This window comes from Triturus cristatus, chromosome 10 (genome assembly GCF_964204655.1).
Source record: "Triturus cristatus chromosome 10, aTriCri1.1, whole genome shotgun sequence".
NCBI lineage: Eukaryota > Metazoa > Chordata > Amphibia > Caudata > Salamandridae > Triturus > Triturus cristatus.
In genome coordinates, this window is record NC_140593.1 from 167,367,215 (window position 1) to 167,379,231 (window position 12,017).

Here is a 12,017-nt window from a genome sequence, read left to right on the forward strand (position 1 = left end):
ATGCAGGGCAGGAGGAATGTAAACCGAAACAATATTCAGGGGGCGTCCCTCCCATTGGGCATGCAGCGCCGCAAACCTCCCCGAACCGTCTGCCCGAGTGCCTTTTATGATTAACGGGGACTGTTTCTTTACCAGTATACCCACCCCGCGGGAACCAGAGGAGAAGTCAGAGTGTATCACCATCTTGTACCCCCATCTATCCATCGCTTTACTAGCAGTGCCCATTAGGTGGGTCTCCTGCAACAGGACCACCGCAGGGGAGCATCTCTTGAGACTCTGGAGGACCAAACCCCTCTTAATCTTATCGCCTAAGCCGCGCACGTTCCACGTAAGGAGGGAGAGACTGCGCCGGAGTGAGGGGGACCCCAGTGGAACGTCCTAGCGTTGTGTCAGCCATTCCCGCGGCAGGAGCAGCGCAGAGCTGATGCTATGAACGGAGCGGCACAGGCCGTGCCTGCAGTGCATGGTGCGTGTACTGTGTGTTGAAACATATACGACATTATAAACAAAAACTGTAAAACAAAACTTGCGAACATTCCCTTACCCCCCCACCCCCTCCCTGCCATACGGACTCCAAACTGCCCGCCACCCCAACTCAGCAGAGTGCTCAGATCCCAAGTCCCCAAACAGTACTTGCGTGTAATGGAGCGGGCAGTCCGAGGAAGACCCAAATACTCCCCTTTGGACAAAGTTCAACTGATCACCCCTTGAAATATCGTTGAGCCGGCGCCGTCTAGTTCCACAAGGCCTCCACCTCGAGGCACCCCTGAAGGCAGTCACAAGCATTCAGCACGGAGTCTCGCTACCTATCAGGGTCGGTCCGAAGTCTCCCCTCCCGGATCCAGGTCGCCGGCGTCCGCCGTCGCCTCTGTTCGCCGCCTCCGCTTGCCCGATCTCCCAGGGCCGCCCGCCGGCCTCCAGCCCTCGAGCCAGTCGTGCGCCTCCTCCGGCGTCTCGAAGAACAGGGTCTTGCCCTCCGCCACCACCCGAAGGCGCGCCGGAAAGACCATGGAGTAAGGCAGTTCGCGGGCCCTCAGCGTCTTCTTGACCTCCAGGAAGCTTCTCCGCCGCGCCGCCACCGTGAAATCCGGGAAGAACGACACCATCGAATTCTGAATCCGTAACGGTGGCGCCACCCGGGCCGTCTAGAGGATGACATCTCTGTCGCGGTAATTGAAGATGCGGGCCAGCACCAGTCGAGGGGGCGCCCCAACCTTGGGCTTACCCCCAGGCACTCTGTGGGCGCGCTCCACCGAAAAGAATGAAGAGAGACCCCGAGGCTGCAGTCTGGTTTTTATTAAGTCCTCTATGTACAAGTCCATGGCGGATTTCCCTTCACTCTCGGGAATTCCCGTTATGCGGACGTTATTACGCCGGGAGCGCCCTTCCTGATCGTCCATCTTCGCCGCCATTTGTTTCGTTTCAGCCTCCAACTGGGACACCCGTTGGAGCAGGAGCGTAGTGTCACTCGTCAAAGCCGCCGTGGTGCGCTCCACGTCCGTGACCCTGGACGACATTTTTTGGAAGTCCGCCCTGAGCAAGGACACATCCGTGGAGATGGATCCTACCGTGGTCTGCACTTTAAGGGCAAGCATTATGTCCTCCAGTGTTACCTTAGGCGCTTCTGCCTCTGCAGCAGCCCCGTCAGACCTCCCGGCCCCCGCGGCCGCGTCTTTATTGTAGGCAAATTTGTCCAGTTTACCCTGCTGGTGCGTGCGATTCCCTTTCCCGGACATCTTGGGGCCGGCTGGCGCCGTCCCGGGGCGTTTCTTCTCGTCACCCAGCCGGCCGGGGGGGGGGGGCAAGGTCACCACACAGCTCGGGAGCGGCAATCAAGCCTCCAAACAACCGGACGGCCACCGGCCCACCACAGCAACCCGGAGGCCCCCACGCACCCCGTCCACGGGGATCACAGCGTCGGCCCCAGCCTCGCTAGTCGAGCCACCCTCTTGCGGATCACGGCAGCGATACTCCCTCCGCATGGACCGCTGCAGACTGCACTCAATGCGGGGCGCTCTCACCAGGCCTCAGGGCGCGGACAATCGCGGTCTGCTCCAGCGCCGCCACCCTCAATCCGGCGGCACACCTCGGTCCCCGCCGGGATCGGCCACAGTCCCCGGCTCCGGCTCACTGCAGCAGCCCGGGGGCCGCTCCCCAGCGATCCTCTGCAGGCCCCCATACGCCTTCCACGGGGCTGCGCCGGCGGCGGGGCGACGCCCCCGGGGATCACAGCGCCGGGCGCAGTTCCTCAGGACGAGCTCGGGGACAATATTCCCCCCGCAAAGTCCGGGGCGCCTCCACTTGGTCACAGGCGATCTCGGTCCGCCCCAGCGTCGCCGTCGTCAGCTGCTCCAGTCGCTTCTGGGCACAGCCACTGCCCAGGCTCCCACACACCACGGGCGGCTCTCAGAGTAATCCAGGCCCCGGTCGCGGCCGGCGGCACAGGCCGCTACTAGCGGGCCGACGCCGATCAGGCTCACGAGCACTTAGGAGCCCCGGAGGCGGCTCAGTCGGCGCCGCTTCCTACAGGCTACCAGCCCAGCGCCAGTAGGGATAGTTGATGAAGCGGATCAGTGTGCGGATGGTAGGGGAGTCGGCCTCACCCTCGGAGCTCCGTTAGGCTGCGGCCATCTTGCTTGGCTGCTAGCCACGCCCCCTCTTATGGTGTTTTAATCATACTTTTTCTCCACAGATCTCCCTCCCCGCTGTTCCCTTCCTTTCCTTCCCCCGATTGACCCCCTCTAATGTCCGTGCTTTTATAGCAACTCGGAGATTGAGGTTGTCAATAGGTGGACCCCAATTGAGCAACAAACCGATCCGGAGAGGCCTCCGAGGGACCGTGACAATGGGCAATGAGATCGGAAAAATTATCAATAAACCTCCTATAAAAGTTGGCAAACCCTAAAAGGGTTTGCACTTCCTTCACCGTCGTAGGACTAGACCAGCTCGTTATGGCGGACACCTTGGAAGGATCCATATGTAGCCCCTCATGGGAGATGACAAAACCTAGGAAATCAACTTTCGTAGTTATGGAAGAGACATTTATCTAGTTTTGCGAAAAGATGATTATCTTGCAGATGTTGGAGTATTAATTTAACATGTTTCACATGGTCCTGCTCCGTTTGAGAAAAAAACAGTATATCGTCGATGTAGACGATCACAAATAATTCCAGGTAATCCCACAGGATTTCGTTGACAAAAAAATTGAAAGGCTGCCGGGGCATTGCACAAGCCAAAAGGCATTACGCAATACTCGTACAGTCCGAATTTAGTGCAAAAAGCCGTCTTCCACTCATCTCCTTCTCGCACTCTAATCAAGTGATAAGCTCCCCAGAGATAAGAGTTTGGGGAATATCTTGGCCTGGCACACCTGATCCAAGAGATTGGAGATGAGCGGAAGAGGGTATTTGTTTTTTATTGTAACTTTGTTCAAAGCGCGATAGTCCAGGCAGGCTCTCAAGCCCCGTTTGGGGATAAAGAAGATAGGGGATGAGACAGGAGAAGTCGAGAGGCAAATAAACCCTTTCTTGAGCAGGTCTTTAAGATATTCATGGAGGTACTTAGTCTCAGGTTCAGTGAGGGCATATACCCTACTGACAGTTAAGTCCGCACCGGTTATCAATCGATCCTACAATCATAAGATCTGTGTGGGGGCAAGGCCATGGCTTTTACTTCATCAAAAATGTTCACATATTCTTGGTACTCTGCAGGTAGAGTGGAGGGGACGTTTGTTGCTAGGGCACAGCCAATGGGGGTTTGCCAATGAGAGGTTTTCTGATAACAATGGAACATGCAGTAGTGAGATCTTAGAGTTACTTTCCTAGAAACCCAATCAATATGAGGGCTATGCACCTGTAGCCAAAGCACTCCTAAAATGGCACCAAAATTGAGTGTCGATCAAATCAAACTGGATGACCTCTGAATGTCCGTTATCGCATAGCATAACAAGGTTGGGAGTATGATAGGCTAATATGCCTGATGAGAATTCCTTTCAACCAACTGCGCTTACCTTTTCAGGTTGAGGTTTTGGAATGAAATTTATCCAAAGAGCTTTCGCTAAGGTAATATCCAGGAAATTTACGGTCGCACCGGAATCTAGCAATATTGACATGTCTTTGTGTTGAGATGGCAGGACCAGAGCAACAGGCACAGGAGCTAAGGTGTAAGCTAAAAACTATGAGATCTGTAGGTGAAGACTTGGAAGATCGACCTCTGTGTCTTCCAAGTCTTAGTTTTCCGAGTGGACAGCAGCCCCGCTTCTTACTGCAGGGGCTTTTACGACCGCTTTGGTTTGATGGGACGGTCTTTGGCAAAATGACCACCTTTGCCACAATAAAGGCAGAGGTTAAGCTTTATGTTTTTCACGTTCTTCACTGGACAGGGGGCCTCTCAGGCCACCTATCTGCATGGGCTCACTAGTGTCTTTCACCTCTTTCTTTTCAGTCCGTGCTAAAAAAAGAGGCAGGTGTACTCTCCTTTGGTCTTTTCTCCTCTCCTTTCATTCAGACGGGGGGGGATCTAATTGGACTACCAAATCTATGAAAGACGGGCAGACCTCAGGAGGATTGACTATTTGGGATAAGATGTCTTTTAGCTAGTCTCTCAAACTCCTGTAGAACAAAGTCCTCTTTTCTTCAGGCCATTGGGTAACCAGCCGATTGAAAGTGGTAATGTACGTTAACAGATCCTTTGAACCCTGTTTAAGTCCTAACAGTTTTTTATCACTAGCCTGTATAGACGAGTGTCGTGCAAACAGGCTCTTCATCCTATCTTTAAACAGAGATTATACAGAATGGGATCATCGTTCTCTACTAGAGACACATCCCATAATGCTGCATTGCCGCTTAAGTAAGATATTTATAAAGGCTACTTTGGCAGCATCGTCCGGAAAAGACGCCGCTCTACACAAAAATTGTAGGGGACACTGGTTCATAAACACCCCATACTTTTTACTATCCCCAGCGAACAACTCTGGCATTGCTAAAGGTGTTTGAGGCGGTGTTACGACTGTCACATTAACTGAAGATGCAGCTACAGCAGAAGTAGAGGTAGCAGAGGAAGAAGGCACTTGGAAATAAGCGGGTTGAATGTAGCTTTACTTGTATTTAGGGGTGCCATCTGCCACTCTAGCCTCTAATTGTTTGTGTTTTTAAGAGGTCTAGCTCTGCTACGAAGCGCTGGGTTTCGCCTCTTAAAACTGAGCTTGGTCTTAATATTAACTACAGCCGCAGCAAACTCGTTCATGGTAGTTTCTGGTGTCTCAATAGATGAGCATTGTCCATGAGTGCATCAAATTTGGCACTCTTATCCATCTTCGCTCGGGGGATAGGAAAATACGTGGGCTTGGCTATCTGTCTGGATCCTGATCCACACGGCAGATGAACCGATATCCACAGGAGCGAAGAGCGAGACTCTACTCTCCTCCAAGGTATAGCCAGCTCCAGCCAAATGATGGACAACAGAATACTGACTAATACCCCCAAGGAGAGAAGATATGACTCTAGACCACCAGGAAGAAGTTCAAAACGGGGTCAGCTGAGGACAAGAATGAGAACCAGCAATAATTGCCCCCAGCACTGTAGTGTAGCAAGAAAACAAAGAAAAACAAGGGTAAAGTATAATTCTCCACAATAACAAGGTTTTATACTATGAACAATAGCAAAGGTTAGTGAGGGCAGATTGTGTGCGCTCCCAAACTCACCGGATTTCAGAATCGTCCCAAAATGAAGAGATCTATTTCCAAAAAGAAAAATAAAAGCTTCAAGAAACAGACCACACTGATCAGTGTCACTTAGTCCAGAACTTTGTAATAGGCATAAATCTGCCCAGGGAATATGAACCACATAGTGGAGACAACTGTAGGGAGGAGTCAGCGTTTTCCCAAGTATTAGGTCGTGTAGAGTTCGTAATGAACAGCAGAGGAGAATGGATCCAGACACGAAAGGCAGCTGTAGTCTAGCACTGCGCTGACTCAGTAACAAGCAAAGGAAAAACCTTCATACTGCCTCTGCAACAAAGTAGTGCAAATATAAGAAAAGTAATGCCCACAGCACTTTCTCATGCTACAAACTATGATTCACTACTGTTTCCAGGCAGTCTGAGGTCAAAGCACAAAAAAATGGTGGGAGCGTGTCCTCGCGCTGTATTCAAACTAAATCCAAGGCAGGGGGCGAGCAAATGATGGCAGCACGTCCTCACGCTGCATGCCAACTGTTCCAGCAGCAGACAGGAAGCAAAGTCAGGAAAAAGAACGGATATCGGAGGCAGCGTGTCGTCGCGCTGCACGCTAAGTGTTTAGGCTGGGAGCGGGATGCAAATGGCTGCGCAACCACACGCAGCAACACCGCATGTCCGGGAAGAGAGGAATCCACAGGCAGCGCGTCCTGACGCAGACTTCAAAGCGTCTTAGTAGTGAGCGGTAGAAGGAAGGATTCACGCTCACAAGAAGGCAAAAGGAATTCTCAGGTAAATCCAAAAACGCATTAAACAACAAAGTAAGTCGGGCAGGGGGGTTTCAGGACAGATGATTCCAGGAAGGAAGGGAACTTGAACAAGGAGACGTGGTCCAGCCATAGAAGTAGCCCAGCATCCAAGAACGGGGGCTGTCTTCTTTTAAGGCAGCAAAGTCAGCTGCTACTTCCTTGGTGCAGTATGGGATAGCACACAACCTGATCTCCCACCAAGTGAATTATGGGAGATGTAGTGCTATTCAAGAACCTAGGGACCAAGTGCAGGAAGCCTGAGGTGTAACAGTTTCTCCCCCCCACCTCTTCCCCCCCAAGGGTCCTCTAACACCTGCAGAGTGGCCGTCTCTGTAGCAGACAAGCAGTCTTTCTTCCTCGTAGAGTATCCACAGGTCCAGAAGTGTACTGAAGTGGCAGTGTCCAAGGTCCTTCTTGTATACACAGTTGTGCCTTAGAAGTGAGGAGAAGCTTCTTGAGGCATGCCTTTTAAGTGCACAGATTCCCTGCCTCCCCTGGCTCCAAGCTGGCGGAAGTGACAATGCAGGGCTTGTTAAGCCCTGGGTGTGGAGACCTTGTACAACCTATTCAGGTGTGAGGTTGTGCCCAGCTTCTCCCTCCCATCCTGCCACTTCTAGTCCATCCAGTCACACCTCAGCTCCCATTGTGAGTGGCTGTCTAGGAGGAATACACAAAGCTCAACTGCCAACTACACACAGTCATGTGACCAGAGACCGGCTGTAGACACCAAATGGCTAAGGCAAGAAAATGTTAACTTTCCAACAGTCGCGTTTTTAGAACTAAATTAGAATCAAACTTGACAATAAGTTTTGAATTTTACATTAGGATTCCAGAGACATCAAACACTAGTCATGTTCCCATTTAGAAGTTACACTTAAAATGTCATGAGGCAACTCCAATGTTATCCTATTGGAGGGATAGGCCCTGCAGTAGTGAAACAAATAGTAGAGATTTTCACTACAAGGACATGCACAACTTAAAAATAAATTTCCTACATTTTAAATACACTGCACCCTGCCCTTACGGGCTGTCCCAGCCCTACCTTAAGGGTGACATAAGAATTAAAAAGGACAGTTTGAGCCTGGCAAAAGGTTCATTTTGCCAGGGTGATGTGGCAGGTTAAAGCTGCACACAAGCTCTGCAATGGCAGACCTTAGACCTGTTTAAAGGGCTACTTAGGTGGGTGGTACAATCAGTGCTACAGACTCACTAGTAGCATTTCATTTACAGGCCCTGTGGACATATGGACCCACTTTACTAGGCACTAACAAGTAAATGAAATATGACATTTGGGGAAAAGTAAATTCCACCATGTTTAGAGTAGAAAGCACAAGTACTTCATCACTGGTTAGCATTGTTGAAGTGCACACAGCCCTATGGCCAACACGACAAATTCAACAAAAATAGGAGGAAGACGGCAGAATGTTTGGGATGACCCTGCAGAGAGGGTATTTTCTCAACACCCGTGCTTCATCATACAGTGCTCCTGACTTGCACTTCTGAAGCTTGAGCGGGAAATTGCAGCTCATAATGGTTTGCAGTCCCTGCATCATGCATTATCAACAGCCACCTTCGGTGCAGTTTTTTTGACCGAACATAGATCCTCCTTAAGATAGTTCTTGTAATCATCTTAAGCTAAGGGAGCGATCTAGGCTTTTCTCCTTTGCTGCAACTACTGCTTCCCACACTGGGTGCAGTTTAGGATACCTTGTTTCCATCCCCCAGTTTGACAGACTATATTTAAAACAAACAAAATATCGGAATGGAGCCCACTAAGGAGAACTTTACATGGGGGGATTTTATTTTATCCCTACTCTGCCCATATCTCCAAAACACAGGTTCTAAATTTCCAGACTGATTCTTCCGGGAGACTAGAGGCTTCCTTAGAATGCTGGCAACGCTCTCCAAGACACCCTAGCTCAGACTCATTCCTACTCTCAGCCTAATCCAAACTCTGAATTGCAAGTTGGAGTGGTAGGGGTGGGGGGGAGGGGGAAGAAGAGATGTCCACAAGTGTTGCCAACATACATAATACAATTGCAGATCAGATGTCTACCAGCAAGTTAAATCACTGGAAATACTAGTAGTTAAAAAAAAACACAAAACCCTCAAAAACATACTTGCACCTCTAAGCTACCTGTCAAACTCCCTGCAAATTATGACCTATGCTGAAGACCTGTGACTCCCAGGCCTGGGTTTGGGAGAATTCAAGCGATGACAAGGGTCTGGTTTCCTCTACCTTGAAAAACAGCAAGGAAGCTGGACATGGACATAGATCTGCTCTCTGGTGCTGGACTATCCGATGGATTTCCACACCTGCCCTCCATCTTGGTCACCAACTTCCATTCAAGTTCCCTTGTTTGAAAAAATACATCCTTCCTGGATTTAAACAGGGAGTCCATTTAAGATCCAGATATTCTCTATTCTAAATCCTTTTACTGGACCCCCAATGACCTCAACGAACCAGCAAACACCAGCCAAACCATTACCACCTGGTCATACCCGGACTACCTCAGCCATTGTCTTTCATCCACCCCGGGGCTGACCTTATCCCCACCACCCCTACACCCTTGCAGCGTAACCAATCAGCACACAGCTCACCACCATACTTAACACCTTCATCTCCACAGCAACCTTCCAAGACAGCTGGAAACAGATGTCAGACCATTCCTAGAGAAATCCTCTGCCAACGATCTCACAAAAATTGTCCAATCCCCTGCTCCCCTACCTGGCTACAGTACTAGAGAAAGCCATCAACCAGCAGCTCACTAAATGTCTGGAACAAAATCACCAGACACCTCACAATCATGATTCCGTGGCAACCACAGCACCAAGATCACATGTATTGCTATCACAGATATCAGAACACTGACTGGAGTAACTACGGCCCGATACTCAACCAAGCATTCAGCAGTCATCTTAACACCCTCATCAACAGACTACAAGACACAGCAAGACTCAAGTGGCTCTACTCCTTCCTTACAGGACACAGCGGCTGAAAGCCTCCCTTCACCTACGCACCCAAAGACATCAAATGCAGCACACCATAAGGATCATCCCTCAGCCCCACCCTGTTCAACATCTACATGACTCCCATTCTTCACAGAACTCCGATCCCACAGACTCAACATAATCTCCTAAGCAGAGACAACTGCCTCCAACTCCACTCCAACAACCACAGCTGGTGACCTGCAGAACTGAGCCACACCAACTGACCATGTACGCAGCATCAGCCTCGACAGTCAAATGTCCATTAAACAAGTCAGTCGCCGCCTCCTGCTTCCACACACTTCACATGCTCCGCAGAATCTTCAGATGGATCCCAAACAAACCAGATACAGTCACTCAGGCCCTCGTGACCTGCCACAGACTATGGCAACACCCTCTAAATCGGCATCGCCACCAAGCAGCTTGGTCCTCGTCCAAATGAACCCCCCCCCCCCCCCGAGACCTCCACTAGCTTCCCATCTAGGAGTTGCCAATTCAAGATGCTCACTTCTACAAAGCCCTTCATGACGTAGAGCCAGCCTACCTCAATCATCGACTGAACTTCCACCAACCCTTCATTACACCTGCACTCCTCTTCACCCGCCCTCACACCGCCACAAAAGTTGCAGCTGTGGCTGCTCCATCGCTGTCAAAACATGAATAGCCTTCTCATCCAGCTCCCTTGTTGGCATACTTCAGAAGGAGACTCAAGACATGGCTCTTCCACAGAGACCGCACCCAGATACCCCTAGGGGTGATAGCACTGCACTTTGCAAATGCAGTTTCATTTGGTCATTGACCATGCGGTCGAATTCTTGTCACTGGCTCAGCAAACCACTGAATAAACCTTCTCGGTTGCCACAAAAGCAGAATGGGCCAGGCCTACCTTAGGCAACAATGCATGTTCAACGCCTGAGATTCAACTTAATATATGGCCTCTTGCCTCCTAAGTTACAGCTATGATCCTAGGAAGTCTACTGCAAAACGTCCTGAGAGGAATGCTGAAATCTCAACCATTGCTGACTGCAATCCAGACCATTGTTTTTCATCCACTGTGCCACTCTAAACACTCACCTCATACAAATCAGTCTTGCTCCAATAAGACAAGTCTAGCTCGAACTGCCAGGGCCGGTCTTCAGAGGAGAACACAAGGGAGACCAAACCGGTTGAGACCACCTTAGTCTGGTAGCTTGAGTTTTGACACAGTAAACACGGGACAGACATCTGGCCACACCCGTTGCACTTGGGGCATCTACTGCAGAAACAGGTGATGGGAGAAATGTTTAAAGTAATCTCAGCCACTGGTGATCGCACAGTACTGATTAGGCCCAAAAATAAGCAACACAAGTTGCTTGTATTCCTGCCTAGGGGACCGGGCTTCACTGTAGGAGCCACACTGTTCCCATCTGAGCAGGAGCAAGATTGATTTGCACAGGACTTGTTAAAAACTGCCTTTTTCCTTTCCATTTGGTGAAATCTAGGCTGTTCAGGCATCCTTATCCACTTTCTCCAAATACCTGTCCAAGTCTACAGCTCTGTTTTGTAGCAACCTCTCCTGATCAGAAGTGCAGGATATGCTCAGGAAAAAGGAATGATCTGGGCACACACCCAGGGACAATTCATATGCTTCATTTTCTTGGTCCTTACAAAACTCATAGGCCCAGAGATCAGTAATAAACCCAAGCTCCTTGAACTCCCTTGTGGAGTAATAGCAATTCACGGGTGGAGGTCAATCACCTTCTGAGTACTCCTCTACCTGGAAAATGGATAGCCTGTTTGGACCACAAAGACCTATTTCTCCATCCTGACCCTCCGCAACAGCAGAACCTGAAATATCAATGGAGAAACCTCTTCTGCCAGTTTGGTACCCACTCCCACCTCTCCCCCATCCCTTGCTGTTTAGTCACATTCCTCCAAACTGGCTTCCTTTCTAAGGGTTCAAGGTGTTCGATTAATATCTACATGATCTTGTACTGATGGCCCAATTCCAGGAAACCACGGTTTACAACACTCATTCTCCACATTCAGGGATTCATGAACTTCAAGAAAGCAGCTGCACCACGACAATTGAGAGAATACCTGGGCTTCATAATAGATACAATTATAGTTTCTGAAACTACCAAGGAAAAAGGTTTTTGCATTTAGAGGAAATGGTGACAAGCTCCTCACACCCATATGCCGCTCAGAGCTGGCCTGGTGGGTCTAATCTTTGCCTTCATTCAAGCAATCTTCCAAGTCACTCTATACTAGAGAGCTCCCAACGATTATACAACCTCTATTTTCACCTCGGGTCTGCCTTGCTTGGCCCAGATCTCTCTACACTAGTATCATAGAATGGATCGAATGTGGTGGCAAATGACCTGCATTATACCATCAAATCCGATACAGGCAATTCAAAGTGAAGTGCCAACCTCTAGGGCCTCTTTACTACATCAAGCCTCTTCCCTCCACATCAACTGACAAAAGCTATTAGACAGAACCTTCTCCATGAAAAGCATTCTCAATACCGAATCAAACTATGTGCTTCGATTGGACAGTGGTGTGGTC